This window comes from Miniopterus natalensis, chromosome 14, assembly GCF_054644295.1.
Source record: "Miniopterus natalensis isolate mMinNat1 chromosome 14, mMinNat1.hap1, whole genome shotgun sequence".
NCBI lineage: Eukaryota > Metazoa > Chordata > Mammalia > Chiroptera > Miniopteridae > Miniopterus > Miniopterus natalensis.
The window spans coordinates 56,450,441-56,465,774 of NC_142094.1; positions in this window are offsets into that span (position 1 = coordinate 56,450,441).

Sequence of the window (15,334 nt, forward strand, 5' to 3'; positions counted from 1 at the left end):
GCTGAGCACGGAAACATCATGGCCTCTGAACGTTCGTCGTCGATGATTCATCGAGCAGGAGGCCAGTGTGTTATGTTCTCCTGAGAGTCTCCACTTCTCTTATCACCTGAGAGCCGGGGAAGGTGGACAAGCTACAAATGAAACTCCTGCCATCTGCATGTTGTCCCTGCAGTGACACTGAAACAGGAGAGCTCTGCTGGGTCGCCTCAGCCATGACGGGAGTACGTGTGACTTCAGCCTTCCTGACGTTCACCGAGGAGCGTTCCTGCCACGTGGCACCGCGAAGGTGGGAGTGATGGGTGCAGGGAGCGGTGATTACCCACCAGAGGCATTTTCAGGAACGCTGACTGTCCGGGTCTGTTTCCAACCAATGGCCAAGACGATGCTGGGAAATTAGCAAGAGCTAGACACTGGGGTCAGGCTGCTGCGTGGTGATGAAACTGATGTCGTGTGGAGATAAATAAAGCAGCGACTGCAGCAATTAAAAAAGTGCGACTCCAGTAGACAGGAAGCGTGGCCCTGTGAACCGCTTCCCCGGACAGAAATAGAACAGAGGCGCGGGCTTCTCGGAGAGGCCGGATTTGTTTAACCAAATGGCAACACAAACACAGTTGTGAAAATGAAGGCTGACTGGAGACAAGACTCTGCAAGAAGTCAGATAAATACGGAGCTACATTAAAAATGGACGTGGGCTTCTTAGTAAAAGGGAAACCACTTCGATTTTGGGGTGCCCGTGGCCTAACAGAGGGACCCACAGGGAAGCCCGGCTCCGGTCTGTGTCTTCACTCACCTCACCCTGAACTGCTTTTTGTTGGAAATGGTCTGGCATCTTCCTCATCAACCCAGACGTCACTGCCACCCCTCTCCCTCGTATCTGCTGGTTTCCTGGGTTATCCTGCCCACTGCTCCCCACGGGACCTTTCTTGAACACCACGTGGATTGTGCCAACCCCCTGCTCTAACCCCTCCAGCAGGGGTGGCACTGAGCAGCAGGCAGCCTGGCCCCAGGACCCTCCACCCTCGGCCGGGAGCCAGAAGACATGGGAAGAACCTGAGTCCTGCTCTCGGCCAGCACTCAGAATGCCCCTGGGCAGAAAGCACCCACACCCCAAATCAGTCACTTCCCTGTCTTAAAAACGTGTTAATATTTTCTGGTTTAAAAAGGAGCTCTCAGCACGTTCCCCCATGTCTCCTGGACTCTGCCATTGTCTCACCTGCTGTCCTGGTTGGGCCCCAGCTCCACCCCAGGCATGCTGAGAGGGCAAAGCTCCCACTCTGAGTCGCCCTGTCCGTCCCTGCAGGCCTTCCCATGTACACTGCGGACTCGAACCTTGCCAGCTTGGGGCTCTGCACTGTGGGCGCCTGTCCTCCTGACCCCACACCGGCTGTGGTCTGTGGCTACTCCAGCCCTACGGGGCTCTACGGCCAGATTATGCAGAGACTGCTGCCCCGGCCACTCAGATTAGCAACAGCAGATGGTCCCTGCAAAGCTCTGCAATGTGCCGAGGCTCAGCGGCGTGCAGAGGTGAAGCTCTGGCTCAGCTGCCTTGGTTGCGACCCGCCCCACCTGCAGAGGTGCAGCCGTTCTGTTAAGACCAAGATCAGCACCGGCTGCCCAGGGAAGCTGAGCCTCGCTCCCGCCCTCACCCATCCCAGATGCTGCGGGGCTGTGAGGCTACCAAGCCTCCCAATCAGACGAAATTAATTCTTGAGAGGCAAGACCACGGGAGGAAAGAAGGGCACAGGCCAGGGACGTGGATCTCAGCAGAGCTGGACAGTTATAGGGCACGAACCCTCGCAAGTGCCGGGCCCACTCCCAGGGCCCCCATTCTGGGTTCTGGGCCCACAGACCCAGGGCACAGCAGGTGGATTTAAACTCCATCTGGGGATCGCAGGCTAAGAGGGGAAGCGTATGCAGGCCTGGCCCCAGTGTGAGCTTTAAGAGTAAATCCAGGCCCAGCATCACAAAAAAGCAATTAAACTACCTCCGCTGGAAAGAGCTGGGGAGGCGTCTGTCTTTCCTCCGTCCAGAAGGGCCCCCTCGACTGGGAGCTGCTCTCACATCCCTGACCCTCTGAAGTGGGCTCACACCCCCGCCACCAGTGACAGCGCATACAGATCAGCTATTCCAGTCTCCCGAGGAGACGGGACTTGAAGGCTGCTCCTCACAGCAGGCTCTGCCTGGGGAGTGGGCCTGGGGACCCGAACTGGGGCGTGAGTGAGCGTCCAGAAAGCGCGGGTTCATTACATAAAGCAGATGGGACCTACCCACGGAGGAGCCGGGAGAAGCCTCGGCTGTGACGCTGATGGAAGGACCGCACGAGGGATTCAGTGACACCCACAGGCTGTCCCGATGAACCACCTAGAGCAGGTGACCCAGGGGATGGCAGCGGCACAGACACCGAACGGTGGGCACATAACACGCACATTCGTCAAAACGCACAGACCGAAGAGCAGACCCAGAATTACAGAGAGCGACTGCAAACCACAGACCTGCGTTAACAACAGCACAGCGGTACCGGGTCCCCACCAGCGCAGGTGGTGACACCAGGGGCACCGGGCAGGGCGGGGGGGACATGGAGCTCTCTGGACTTTCTGCTCAGTTTTTCTGTAAACCTAAACGGCTCTAAAAAAAGTCTGTGAATTAAAAAAATTAAAAAGCAGCTGAAAGGACCCAAGAAGATCCAGCGGGCCTCCGCATTTATAGGTTGACCTTGACAAGGTCGTGCACATAGAAGAGACGGCCTCCTTAGCTGGGGACCCCGAGTTATTGTGCGGCCCAGGACAGACCTGATTTCACCCCATCCTGTTAGGAAACCTTGAAGACATGCACTTAATTTTTAGTAAGAGGGTGAGGTGGCCATGGGGGAGGGGATCGGGCAGAGGAGGGCTGAGGTCAGGAGGCAGGAAAAGTCACCTGCAGCCCGCCCTCCGATTCGGCCGAGAGAAGGCCACGACCTTCACCTTGAGCGTAAGCGACACCCGCCCACTGGCTTCCGCAGACATGAGCTGCGGTGTGCGGCGTGCGGCGTGCCGGAGGCTCAGCCCCGATGGAGAGAAAGCTACACTGTCTGCACACAGAAGGGGACCGTCGGGAGTCCCGCCTCTGCTATTTCTTATCGAAAGAGGGGAAACGGGACAACCATACGGTCACCGATGTGAATGTCAGAAAGACGTTTGCTAAAATTGCACTTCTCTGCTTCGGATAAAAATCCTAAGTGACTGCGGATGGAAATAAGTTTTCTAAAATTAAGGGTATCTGTGAGAAATACCCAGCAAGCTTCCTGCTGATAGTAAGTCATTAGGCATCCCTGTGGAAGTCAGACGCAAAAGCCCAAAATAGCCACACACTAAAACGCTGAAAGAATATTTAGAAGAATATTTTTATAACTATATGGTAAAAATAATAATAATAACTTAATCAACATGACGGCAAAGCAAAAGCCATAAATGAAAAGAAAAAAACTTTATGTTATATAAAACTTTTGAAACAATTTGAAACAAATCAAAAGACATCATCAGAAAAGTTAAAAAGCAGCTTGGGAGCTTGCTAGATATTTGGCGAGTAATGGTGCCTATGACAATCATGGCCGAGGGTGTGGGGTGAGAGGAGAAAGCTACCGGAACCGCCGGGACTTCAGGGACTAAGCACCGAGAAGGTGGGATGTTGGACCCGTGCCGACCTGTCGAGAAGGAAGGTGGGAGCCCTGGCCGCTGTGGCTCCGCTGGCTGAACGTTGTCCGCGCACTGAAGGGTCACGGGTTCAATCCCCAGGCAGGGCACATGCTGGGATCCGGGGCTCAGCCCTCAGCCAGGGCACATACAGAAGGCAACCGCCTGAAGTTTCTCTGTCATCGATGTTTCTCTCTCTCTCTCCCTGCCTCTCTATCTAAAATCAATAAAAAATCATCTTTAAAAAAAAAAAAAAAAAAGGGAGACGGGAGAAGGGCCGGCAGAGAGCTCATGCACTGGGTGTCCCGGGGCGCCCACACGGGGCAGAGCAGGGAACAGCCCGTCCTTGTGAGGGAGCCTGATGCCCCTGACCCAGCCTCTCGGCTCCGGCACCATCCCCACTCACCCTCCTTAGACGGGAGCGTGGCAATGACGAGGGACGTGCCTCCCCCGCACACCTCTGGGTTTCAGAAGCTCTTCACACGATCGAAGCCCATCGAGGCCCTCAAACAGCTTCTGCTCGTGTGGGGTGCATCTCTCAGTATGGACCGTATCAGACATTAAACAGGCCGTTTCCACAGGGGTATTAGCACATTTAAAAATAATAATAAAAAGCTACTATGTGTTAACATAAACAAATTATTTTCTAAAAATATTCTTCAAATTTTCTTTCAGCATTTTACTGTGTGGCTATTTTGGGCAATTTGCCTTCTGACTTCCACAGGGATGTGGGCAGGATTTCAGGCACGAGGGGATGGTGACGCTGCCGGGAAGGGAGGCGAGGAGGCCGGGGCCACTGCACAGCCAGGGGTGAACCGAGCATCAGTCACCTGAGCAGAGAGCCCCTCCCGGGGACACGAGTCAATCTCCAGCCTCCCAGGGAGGAAACGGAAAATCCACCAACCTTGACCTCCCGCGACCCTCCTGGGCGCCGGCAGGCGGAGGGGGTGGAGGGAGCACTAGCACGGGGACACTGAAGGTCGCACCGGGCGCCCAGGGGCCTGTACCCGGGGGTTGAGTGTGTGCATCTGAAGTCAGGGAAGGTCTGCGCTAAGGACACGGAGTGCGAGGAGCCGTGAGCCTGGGTCCGGGGCACTTCACCTGGCCTTGGAAATAAACAGCGAAGTAAGAACCGAATGAACCTTTTGTCAGGCAATTCAACGCTCGTTCACTGCTGGCTCTCATCAGTTCCCGCTCTACCTATCTAAACGATCAGAGTTAAAAATCAAGCAGAACCTGCTAAATAAATGTTCAGCCGCCAGCAAACACCTGACAAGGGCGCGAGGGGGGCTTTCCGTCTGCTTAGCAGCTCCCCTTAACTGTCTGTCCCACAGGAGTTATTTTATGGTCAACAGATTTGTTATAAATTTATGAACCGTTTTAACTTCTTTCTGTGGATGGGGAATGTTTTCTGGTGACAGGGTTTGAGGAAATTGTCCAAGGCTGGCTCTCAGGTGGGGTCCCCCGGCCCTCCCTGGAGAGTTCTGGGGGGCGGGGGTGCAGGCCCGAGTCACAGGACCAGGCACTGGGCTCTGCGGACGAGCGTGCGATATTCAGGACATTTGGAAGTCATCTCCGAGATACAATAAACAGAATGAAGCAGCACGAGGCGATTCATGTCTATTGACCTATGAAAGTGAAAGACGCGGTGTGGCCACATTTTAGAAAGGTTCGTTTCTTTGATGGAAACATTTTTTAAAAACACTTTACATTCCATCATTGGTCCAAACACCCCAAATTATTCTCGGTTAATCTACTTTTCTTAACCAAAATTCACCCCTGACGTTCAGCAGAGGGCACAGCTCCATCTATAAACTGCTGGAATTACAAGGCGAGTGTCCACCGAGGCGATACATTGTATCCTTCGCCAGCGGCTCCAAGACCAGAGGGAAGCGCCACAGTCCCACTGTCGCTTTTTACTGCACAACCAGCTAAATGGAAACATTTTCTTTCAAGTACAAATGTCATCACCTCACAGCTGAGTTTAGAGGATGGAAATTAGAATGTGAGCGTTTAGAAGATTCTCTTCTGCAGAATGAGTGCAAGCTCTCCGGTCAGCGTTCCCAGCAATGATTAGACACTGTCTGTGTACAGGGCCCCGAAGGATGCCTTTCCATCATGGCACAGGTGACCAGTGGGCATCAGGGTCTCAGGATGGCAGCAGCCTTTCGATGTTTTGATTCACCGACACTTTTGCGAATTAAAACTATTTCAGAAGGAAATTCTGCATTTTAAAAATCCTTGAGAAGGATTAGCATGAAGAAGTTACAGCCAAAGCTCCTGCTAATAAAATATAATAATATACACAGACCTGCTCTCAGGTAACACCCGAGGGGGTGAACACTCCTCCTCAGGGGTACCATCGGGCATATGCCACGCGGTGCTGCGCACGCATCGAACGGAACAGCAGCTGGTGCTCCTCGGCGAGCACTGGGCGGAGAGCCCCGAAATAAACAGTCGGGGGTGCACACCTACTGCGCGCACGGGCCGCCGCGGTCAGCAGAGATCCACCGGCTGGCTCCCTGGGAACCAGGGGCTCTGGGCCAGGCAGTGGGCATAGGTCAATAGACCTTTTAACCTTCAACCGAAGGTCAGACTGGATCGAGAATAGGAAGCTTGACGAGATCAACATTATAAAAGGTTCGTGGCAATGGATCTGCCGCAAGGGCTGGGTTTTAACACGAAGGTAATACTGTGTTTTGATCGGAAAGTCAGCTAATCTGCACGTTTTCTTATAAAGCAGAACCCTTCACAGAGAAAACGTGTGCCCAGCTGACACTAGTCATTGGCCTGGAAATACATTATTCACTAAACAGCTGAATATATATTCAAATTGAGGATGTAGGTATTTGAATAATATATTATTCAAAAACCACTATTGTGCAAGCACAGTGGTGACCCCCGGGACATAGGAGGAGGGACCAAGCCTGACCTCAGGGAGGAAGACAGCGCCCCAGGTGATGGGATCCCTCGATCAGAGTAACATAACTGGGGGCCGGCCCGGAGATGACTTAGGAAACGACCCCCCTGCCTCTGGGCAGGGAAAGCTCTGTGCAGATGACGTTTGAGTCTGTCCCTAAAAGAAGACACAGTGTGACAGGTTGGGTGAGATATTTGAGGTGGAAAGAACAGGGCGATAGATATACTTTTAGCTTTTGTTGATATCTTATATATTTCTACTATACATTCATATCTGTATCTAAATATATAAAAGACTAAATAAACACACAACTTTATACTCTCTAGGTAACATACATTATTTCAAAATACCCTTGGGCCACAGACAAAAAATAAAAATATTCTAAAAGTAAAGAATGTTTAGGTGACCTTCTCAGACCACAAGGTTGTAAAATTACGAGTGTATAATTTTGCAAAGCCCCCCCACCTGGAAGTCCAACATGCCAGTCCTCCAACACCTGAGACAGAGGGGGTGGGAGCGGCAGCTACGCCCTGTTTATGTAATAGCGGCAATGGCAGTGCCCGAGGAGAGAACCTTAGTCATCCCCCCATGTGCTTCCTATTAAGCCAAAAAATTTAATGCTTATCATTCAATTAAAGAAGTGAAAGAGACAGAACCTCTGAGGAGAACCCGATAAAGAAATTTAATCAAGATAAATAAGAAAGTAATGAAATTGGAATATATAAAAAAAGCTCAAAACAATGACAGGTCCAAGCAGTGTTTCTATAAAAAAACATAAAACGGACAAGCCTCTGGAAAATCTAATCAGGAAGAATGACAAAATAGCAGATCGTTACGCCGGAGAAAGGGGCAGGAGCGAAACATAATCACCTCCAAGGTACAGAGCACACAACTCCAGGATAAGATGCTGCAAAGTTTTAATGGAGTGGAGGATTTTGTCTGATGTTTATAAAAAAACCAAAAATCACTTTTTTAAAATGAAAAGAAATAAGCAAAATTAATTTTTAACTCTATCAAGGAGCCATCAAGAAGTCAAAATCCCAGCCTGGCTGGTGTTGCTCAGTGGTTGACCATCGACCTAGGAACCAAGAGGCCACTGGTTCAGTTCCCAGTCAGGGCACATGCCCGGGATGTGGGCTCGATCCCCAGTAGGGGGCGTGTGTGCAGGAGGCAGCTCACGGATGATGTTTCTCTCTCACCAATATTTCTATCTCTTACCCCTGTCCCTTCCCCCCCTCTGAAAAATCAATAAAAACATATTTTTTTAAAAAAAGCAGTCAAAAACCAAAATAAGCCAAAGAGAAAATTTAAAATCTATCAAGAATCTACTTCCAAAATTTAACAAACAAACAAAACCTATTGTTCCAAATGAACTTGTAAGTGAATTCTATCCAATAGATGTCTATGTGCTTTTAACCACCTCAGAGCATAGAAAAATAGGAAAAATGTCCCAATTTATTGCTCCAAATATCAGAATTATATTAGTTAGCCATGGCTGCAAATGCATTACAGACTTAGTGGCTTTAAACGACGTTTATCATCAGTTTCTGTGAGTCAGGAATACAGAAGCAACTTACCTAGGTGGTGGTCCTGCCCCACTCTCTCCATGAGGCTGCGGTCAAGACGCTGGCGGGGGCTGCAGTCATCTGAAGACTCAACCGGGGCTGGAGGACCTATTTCCAAGATGTTTCGCTCTCGTGACTGCTGGAAGACACCTCAATTTCTTTCTGGCTCTGGTCGGATGACCTCACCTCCTCTATAGGGCTGCTCAGGTTTCCTCAGGACATGGCTGCTGACCTCACCTAGAATGACTGGCCTGAGAGAAAGAACAGGGGAAACGTGGCAATGATTTTTAGGACATAAGCTCAGAATTCACCATTCTGCTTTATTCTGTTCATTAAGGGGAGTCACTAAGTCCAGCTCACATTTAAGGGCAGGGAGGATTAAGTTCCACATCTTGAAGGGAGAAATATCAAAGAATTTGTGGACATATTTTAAAACCAACACCGTCTGCCTCCCGGCCACAAATTATTTCCATTTCTCCCGCATATAAAATACACTGATCCCTTCTCAGGGCTGCTTCTGAAAGTCCATCGCGTTACAGCATTGGCTCTAAATCCAGGACTTCTCATTGAAATCGGGTCCGGATCTGAGGGTCCTCAGTGGGGGTCCCTTAAGTACAAAGTTCACCTCCTCTTGCTGAGGACCCTACGGAGCAGCTACCTGGCCCGCACACACCCAACACGATGGGTGGACATGGGGTCGCTGTTGCTGACACTCTTGCTCAAAGGGGGAAATGAAGGCGAGAGAAGTGACCATAGCAATTCTGAAATCCGGCCGGGAGAGTGCCGAGTTTTTCTATCCCTACCCCGTCTGAGCTCTTGGCTCTGATCTCCAGACTCTTGGCTCTGCTTTCCGAGTCAGCCTTTTTGATGGGAACTGCTTCCTCTCACAGCACATGTACCCCAGGGCCGGGGGGGGGGGGGGGCAGGCACTGGTCCTGTTTGCTCCTGTCATTTCCCGACCATTCCTCCCCCACCCTCCTTCTGGAATTCACCCCAGTGGTCTCCACCACCCACCCGACCCCTTACCTCTCTTTGCCTTCTGACCTCTGATCTCCCTCGGTGGCCTGCAGCTCTGCTTCCTGGCATGTTGTTCCCGCCTCCTGGGAGCCTGTCCTTATTGTCAGGGGTGTGGAACCCGAACCCCGGCCTTCACTCTGCAGGAAGCTCCAGCGCACACGGATGGACCCTCCCTGCGTCCAGCCTGCCCCGCCCGGGGCACAGAGCAGGTGGGTCTGAGGATGTGGCGCGAGGGGCAAAGGCACAGAAGCAGCGAGCCGGCCGCCTCATCTCCGGCAGGCGCTCGGGAGCCTGCTGAGGGTCCTGCGGTGCTGCCCCCAGTGGAGGGGAAGGGAGGGGGGCCCAGGGCGGGAAGGGGAGGTGCTGGCAGGAGGTAAGAGGACACCCAGTCCTCTCTCAGAGGTACAGGCCATTTTCATGCCCCACATGTGTCCCAATCACGTGCAGGAGCCACAGTGGTGAGGGCGCAGCCCTCCCGGAGTCCCCATCCCCAAATGGGAATTTGTTTCCGATTGCCAGCCTGCCTTCGGTCCTCGGGGAGGTGGAGGGGACCCTGAGAACAAAGAACTGAGGCCTAGAAGAGGAGGCCTTCCAGAGGGGGAGAGTGACAAGCAGAAATGTTGGCAGACAAGTTGAACATTTGCCACAGGAGGGCGTGAGCTTTCCGGGGGGCCGCAGAGGAACTGGGGATGGGGAGACTGTGATGGGCATGGCTGTCATTCGGGTTGAGGGCAGAGCCAGGATGGGGAGAGGGTATTAACAAGCTGTTTTGCAGGGGCTTCTAAAACCATACCTGCTGCCCCTCGCTCCTCCTTAACTTCAGTGAATTTCTGCAAGATTGTTGGTCCCAATTACTTTTCTATCCAAATGTTTCTCTGAATCCACTTTTCTTAATGATCGGTTCACCTGGGGCCCTGGGTTCCGCTTAGATTACTCGGGAGCAGGCTGTTTGCATTACGAGCTGTGTCTGTTCCGCCCAAATGGCCACGGTGTGCAGACCAGGGCTGGCCCTGCCCTGCCCTGCCACCAGCAAAGGTCCAGCCCGGGAAAGGGCTGTCAACGCACGAGTCTCTTCCTTTCAACACCGTTACTGGCGTGAGGTGATGTGAAATGACTGCGACCCAAGTTCCTGGCAGGATGGTGACTTTCAGGAGCGAACACGGGCACAGGTGTCACGATGACAGGAGCGTAGCGCCGCGTTAGGAAAGGGCCGCAGCCCGCAGGTGACTCTGTCAGCCGTAGAGAAAAACAAAGCGACCCAGTCGCCGCTGATTTTTAGTACTGAGTTGCTCCTGACACCGTTTGGGAAGCTGCGGAGCCTTAAGGAAAATCAAAGACTCGCTTTATCCCGCCCGCCGAGTGACGCTGGTCAAGGGCACGGCCAGCGCTGCGCCTGCCACCCCGCAGGCCGCGTCCGATGCTGCTGCGGGTGGAAATGGGGCTCCTCCACGGAGGTGCAAGAAGAGCATTGCCGGGGACGCTCCTGCAGGGTGAGGGGTGGCGGGGTTCACCGGGGCCGAAACGAGCGACTGCCCCAGGTGCCTGGTGCTTCCTCCCAACAGTGGCTCAGCTCCGTCCTGCTGTGCGAAGCGCAGCCCATCTCACCGGAGCAGGGCAGCGGGGCACCTCCGTCCCCCCAGGGCTCGCCGCCGTCTCCTCGGGCTCTGTCCGAGGGGGGCCTTCGTTAGGTTTACCTCGGGCTAGGGGAGGGGTGCCCCCTTTCAGACCAGCCGGTGCTGGACCCCCATCCGCCCCCTTCCCTGGGGCTCCTGGGGTTCTGTCCCTCATCCCATCGGAGCCTTTTCCCAGGACAGGCCCCTCCCCTTCATGGTCCCTCTTGGCTCCTACTGCGCGTGCGCCCAGCAGAGGCATTTCCCTTTCATTGTTTTCTGTCCATTTTAATCGGGGAGCCCAGCTGGGGGGTGGGGGTTAAGTCTCCTGGGCAGAGGATGGGTGGTCCCCTGGGGACTGTGAATGTTACAGCTTCTAGAAAGTCAGGCTAATGCCTGACTGCTCCCTAGTCATTAGGCTTATGTCCGACTTCACTGGCCCTGTTCCCTTACGGGTACTAACCAGCTGCCTTCGCCAATGAGAGCAGAACCTCAAAACGAAGGCCTTGAGCCACGGGGGCTCCAAGGGCCTTTCCTGAGACGACATCCTGGGACTCCTCGTGTGCTTTTCGCAATCATGGGCCGTGCGGTTGTGGACACCACCCCCTCCCCGTCTTCTTTCCTGCCCGTGGCCACGCCGGCCTGGGGGACGGCGCGGGAATGCATTTCCAGACCGTCCTCGCCGGTGCTCCAGGTCTTGAAACCTCGGGAGCTGGGCCTGGAATGATCCCCAAACCATCCAACGCACCCTCAATTCCATGCAAAGCTCCTCTTTTCTCAGCCAGGACGGGGACGGCAGGTCCAGCCTTCCCCACATTCCTCCACTCCCTCCGCGGGCGGCCTATCCAAGGCCCGTTCAAAGGGAAGACTTCAGCCACGGGCCCCTCCTGCCCACTGAGCCTCCCGCCAGGCCACCCGGCCCAGGGAAGCGGCGGGCTCTTCACGCCAAAGCTAAAATAACAGGGTTTCCTTTCTATCAAGGAACCTCATTTCCCTAACGTCCCCAAAGAGCTGCGGGACGATTCCGATGCTTTTTCATCATTGCTTTGACCCCCAAGTTTACTTTTAATGTGGGATAGCTTCTCCAAGGCAGCGAAAGCCCTCAGATGTCACCTGAGTCCCTGCGGAGAAACCAAAATTGTGTAGGAGCTTAAAAATAACCCTGCCTTTTGCAGGGAGCTCCTTGTTCGATATCAAGTGCCCTCCTCTCCAACGCAAGTGTTCATAATGCTAAATTACCTGTGAACAAGTATTTTAAAATAGCATAACTTATGCTAATTCAGAAATATTGCAGTTTCCAGAATGATTATTTTTACCTTTGGAATTGCTGCCTCTCTGTCGGCAGCGGTGGAGCCAGGGCTCCGTGATCAAGCATCCAAGGGGCTGCTGTGCTCCCGGTGTTGCCGTGGGGTCACCGCCAGGGGGTTTCCACGGACGTGCTTGCACAGCCTGTGTACTGTGTGCGGTGGACATGATCTGTAGTGACTGTGGGAGGGTGAAGACACCACCAGCATTGACCAGGGTGGTGAAGGTCATCTCTCAAGGTCAGGGCAGCAATGGGAAAATTCCACCTGCTTCTGCCTGAGCAAGCGACATGGGGATGGAGGGGTTTAGGCTGGCTTGTTGGCCCCTCTTGGGGGCACCTGTCTCTCCCTGCTCACCCCCAATAAGAATATCATGGGCTCTGATGATGAAAAGAAAAACCCAAAGCCCAGTGAATTTTGAGAGACCCGGGGGCCACGCCTTCTGTTCCCCTCTTGTCCTCCTCGGGGAGAGCGCTCCTACCTGCCCTCACCCAGGGGAAGCTGGTCCTCTCTCCTATTGCATTTGGCTCTGACACCCGTCTCGCCCTGACCCCCTTCCCCAGTGTGGATGCTTACCTTGCTCTGTCCCCAATAACGACCTTAGGACTAAGTTGTTCAGGAAGAAAGAGAAAGGAGCTGAGTTACCTTTTGGACCATGAAATCCACAGGAAGGTCCTAAGAAGGAATCGCATGCACCCAAATAGCCTACAAGGAGCAGCAAGTCTATGTGGTGAGAGATTGGGGGCACCTCAGAAGGCAAGATGGTCCCCCTGCAGGTCTGTAACTCCACCCAAAGGCTTATCAAAGCTGATGAGGGAGTTTCACCACTGCCCAAAGGCCCTTCCGGTAAGTGCAGCCGAGGGTCACTAGGAAACCATGGGCAAGGGGCGTTCTGGCCTGCGGTGCCTCATAGGCGGGTCCTCCAGGGGCACAGGATCCATGCCATGATCAGGCCATCACACTCGAGGACATGCTCTGGAGTGGCCGGCAAGGTCACCTGGATACATGGCAGCCCGGCCTCATATCACCCACACTGGCCTTCATTACCCATGCTCCACCATGCTCCACCATTCCCCACCATTCCCATCATGCTCCACCATTCCCCACCATGCTCCATCATTCCCCAACATGCTCCACCATTCCCATCATGCTCCACCACTCCCCACCATGCTCCGTCATTCCCCACCATGCTCCACCATTCCCCACCATGCTCCACCATTCCCCACCATGCTCCACCACTCCCCACCATGCTCCACCATTCCCCACCATGCTCCACCATTCCCCACCATGCTCCACCATTCCCCACCATTCCCCACCATGCTCCACCATTCCCCACCATGCTCCACCATTCCCCACCATGCTCCACCATTCCCCACCATTCCCCACCATGCTCCACCATTCCCCACCATTCCCCACCATGCTCCACCACTCCCCACCATGCTCCACCATTCCCCACCATGCTCCACCATGCTCCACCATTCCCCACCATGTTCCACCATGCTCCACCATTCCCCACCATGCTCCACCATGCTCCACCATTCCCCACCATGCTCCACCATTCCCCACCATTCCCCACCATGCTCCACCATTCCCCACCATTCCCCACCATGCTCCACCACTCCCCACCATGCTCCACCATTCCCCACCATGCTCCACCATGCTCCACCATTCCCCACCATGCTCCACCATGCTCCATCATTCCCCACCATGCTCCACCACTCCCCACCATGCTCCACCATTCCCCACCATGTTCCACCATGCTCCATCATTCCCCACCATGCTCGACCATTCCCCACCATGCTCCACCATTCTCCACCATGCTCCATCATGTTCCATCATTCCCCACCATGTTCCACCATGCTCCACTATGCTCCATCATGTTCCTTCATGCTCCACCATTCTCTACCATGCTCCATCATGTTCCCTCATGTTCCATCATGCTCCACCATGCTCCTTCATGTTCAATGCTGCTCCTTCATTCTCCACCATGCTCCATCATGTTCCATCATGCTCTTTCATGCTCCACCATACTCCTTCATTCTCTATCATGCTCCATTACACTCCAATATGTTCCATCATGCTCCTTCATTCCCCACCATGTTCCTTCATGTTTAGTGCTGTTCCATGATGCTCCTTCAAGCTCCATCATGTTCAATGCTGCTCGTTCATTGTCCACCATGCTCCATCATGTTCCATCACGCTCCATCATGCTCCTTCATTCTTCACCATGCTCCATCATGTTCCATTATGCTCCACCATGCTCCTTCATTCTCGACCATGCTTTATCATGCTCCTTTCATGTTCCACCATGGTCCCCCGGGCTCCATTCACAGGAGAACATGACATGGAGGCCGTGTGGGTCCTCCCGGGGCATGCAGGACAGGGCTCAGGGTGTCTACAATGGCCTGGAGGCACAGGCAGGCCCCACCTGGGTGCTGCCCAGCTCCCTAGCCTCCCTCAGCCTGCTCCCCGACACAGGACCATCCTGCTGGTCTTCTGGAAGCTCCTTCAGAGCACAGGCTCCCTCAGGTGTCTGGGAGGTTGCATGCACTGTTTCTACTAGATCACTCTCCCTTCTTTGAAGCCCACCCTCCCTCCCCCAGTCTGCCCAGTTCTACACATGCTCCAGGCATCTGTGTTAAAGGCCTCTCTTCCTTTCTCTGTCATGCCTGGTGCCCACCACACAAGGCTGCAATAAGCTGAATCTGACTTGGCTGCTGGCCTGTCCACTCCCTCAGCAGACTCTGAGATTGAGGGGATGGGCCTGGGTCTCCCTCCTTTACCCGTGTGCCCAGCACAGCTCCTGGCATGTAGCCGTGGAAAGGACACGCCCAGTTACGAGAAACGATGAAGAACAGATGGTAATCAGCCCTTCCCAATACTGAAAATAAACATGAAGGAACAGCAACAGCCAAACAGGTGGCAACAGGCAGCCAAACTAAAGGCGACCAGGGAGAGGAGGAAGCGGTGCTCGGAAACTAGGGCGTGAAGGGGGCACCTCCTCCCTGGGGCGCGCAGGGCAGCGGGCGGCTGCAGGGCCGGGACTGAGCTTGCTGGGGTCACACTTCATGCGGGCCCTGCTCCCCCGTTTCATCTTCAGCCACAGCACTGAGGTCGTCACAGGACCGAAGGACACCTGCTTTATTGTGCTGGTGACAGACACACAGGGAGAAATGGTTTTAGCTTATTGGAAGCAAAGACGTACTGGCCCAGCAGGTTCCCTGCTACGTTTTTCTAAGCCATCACC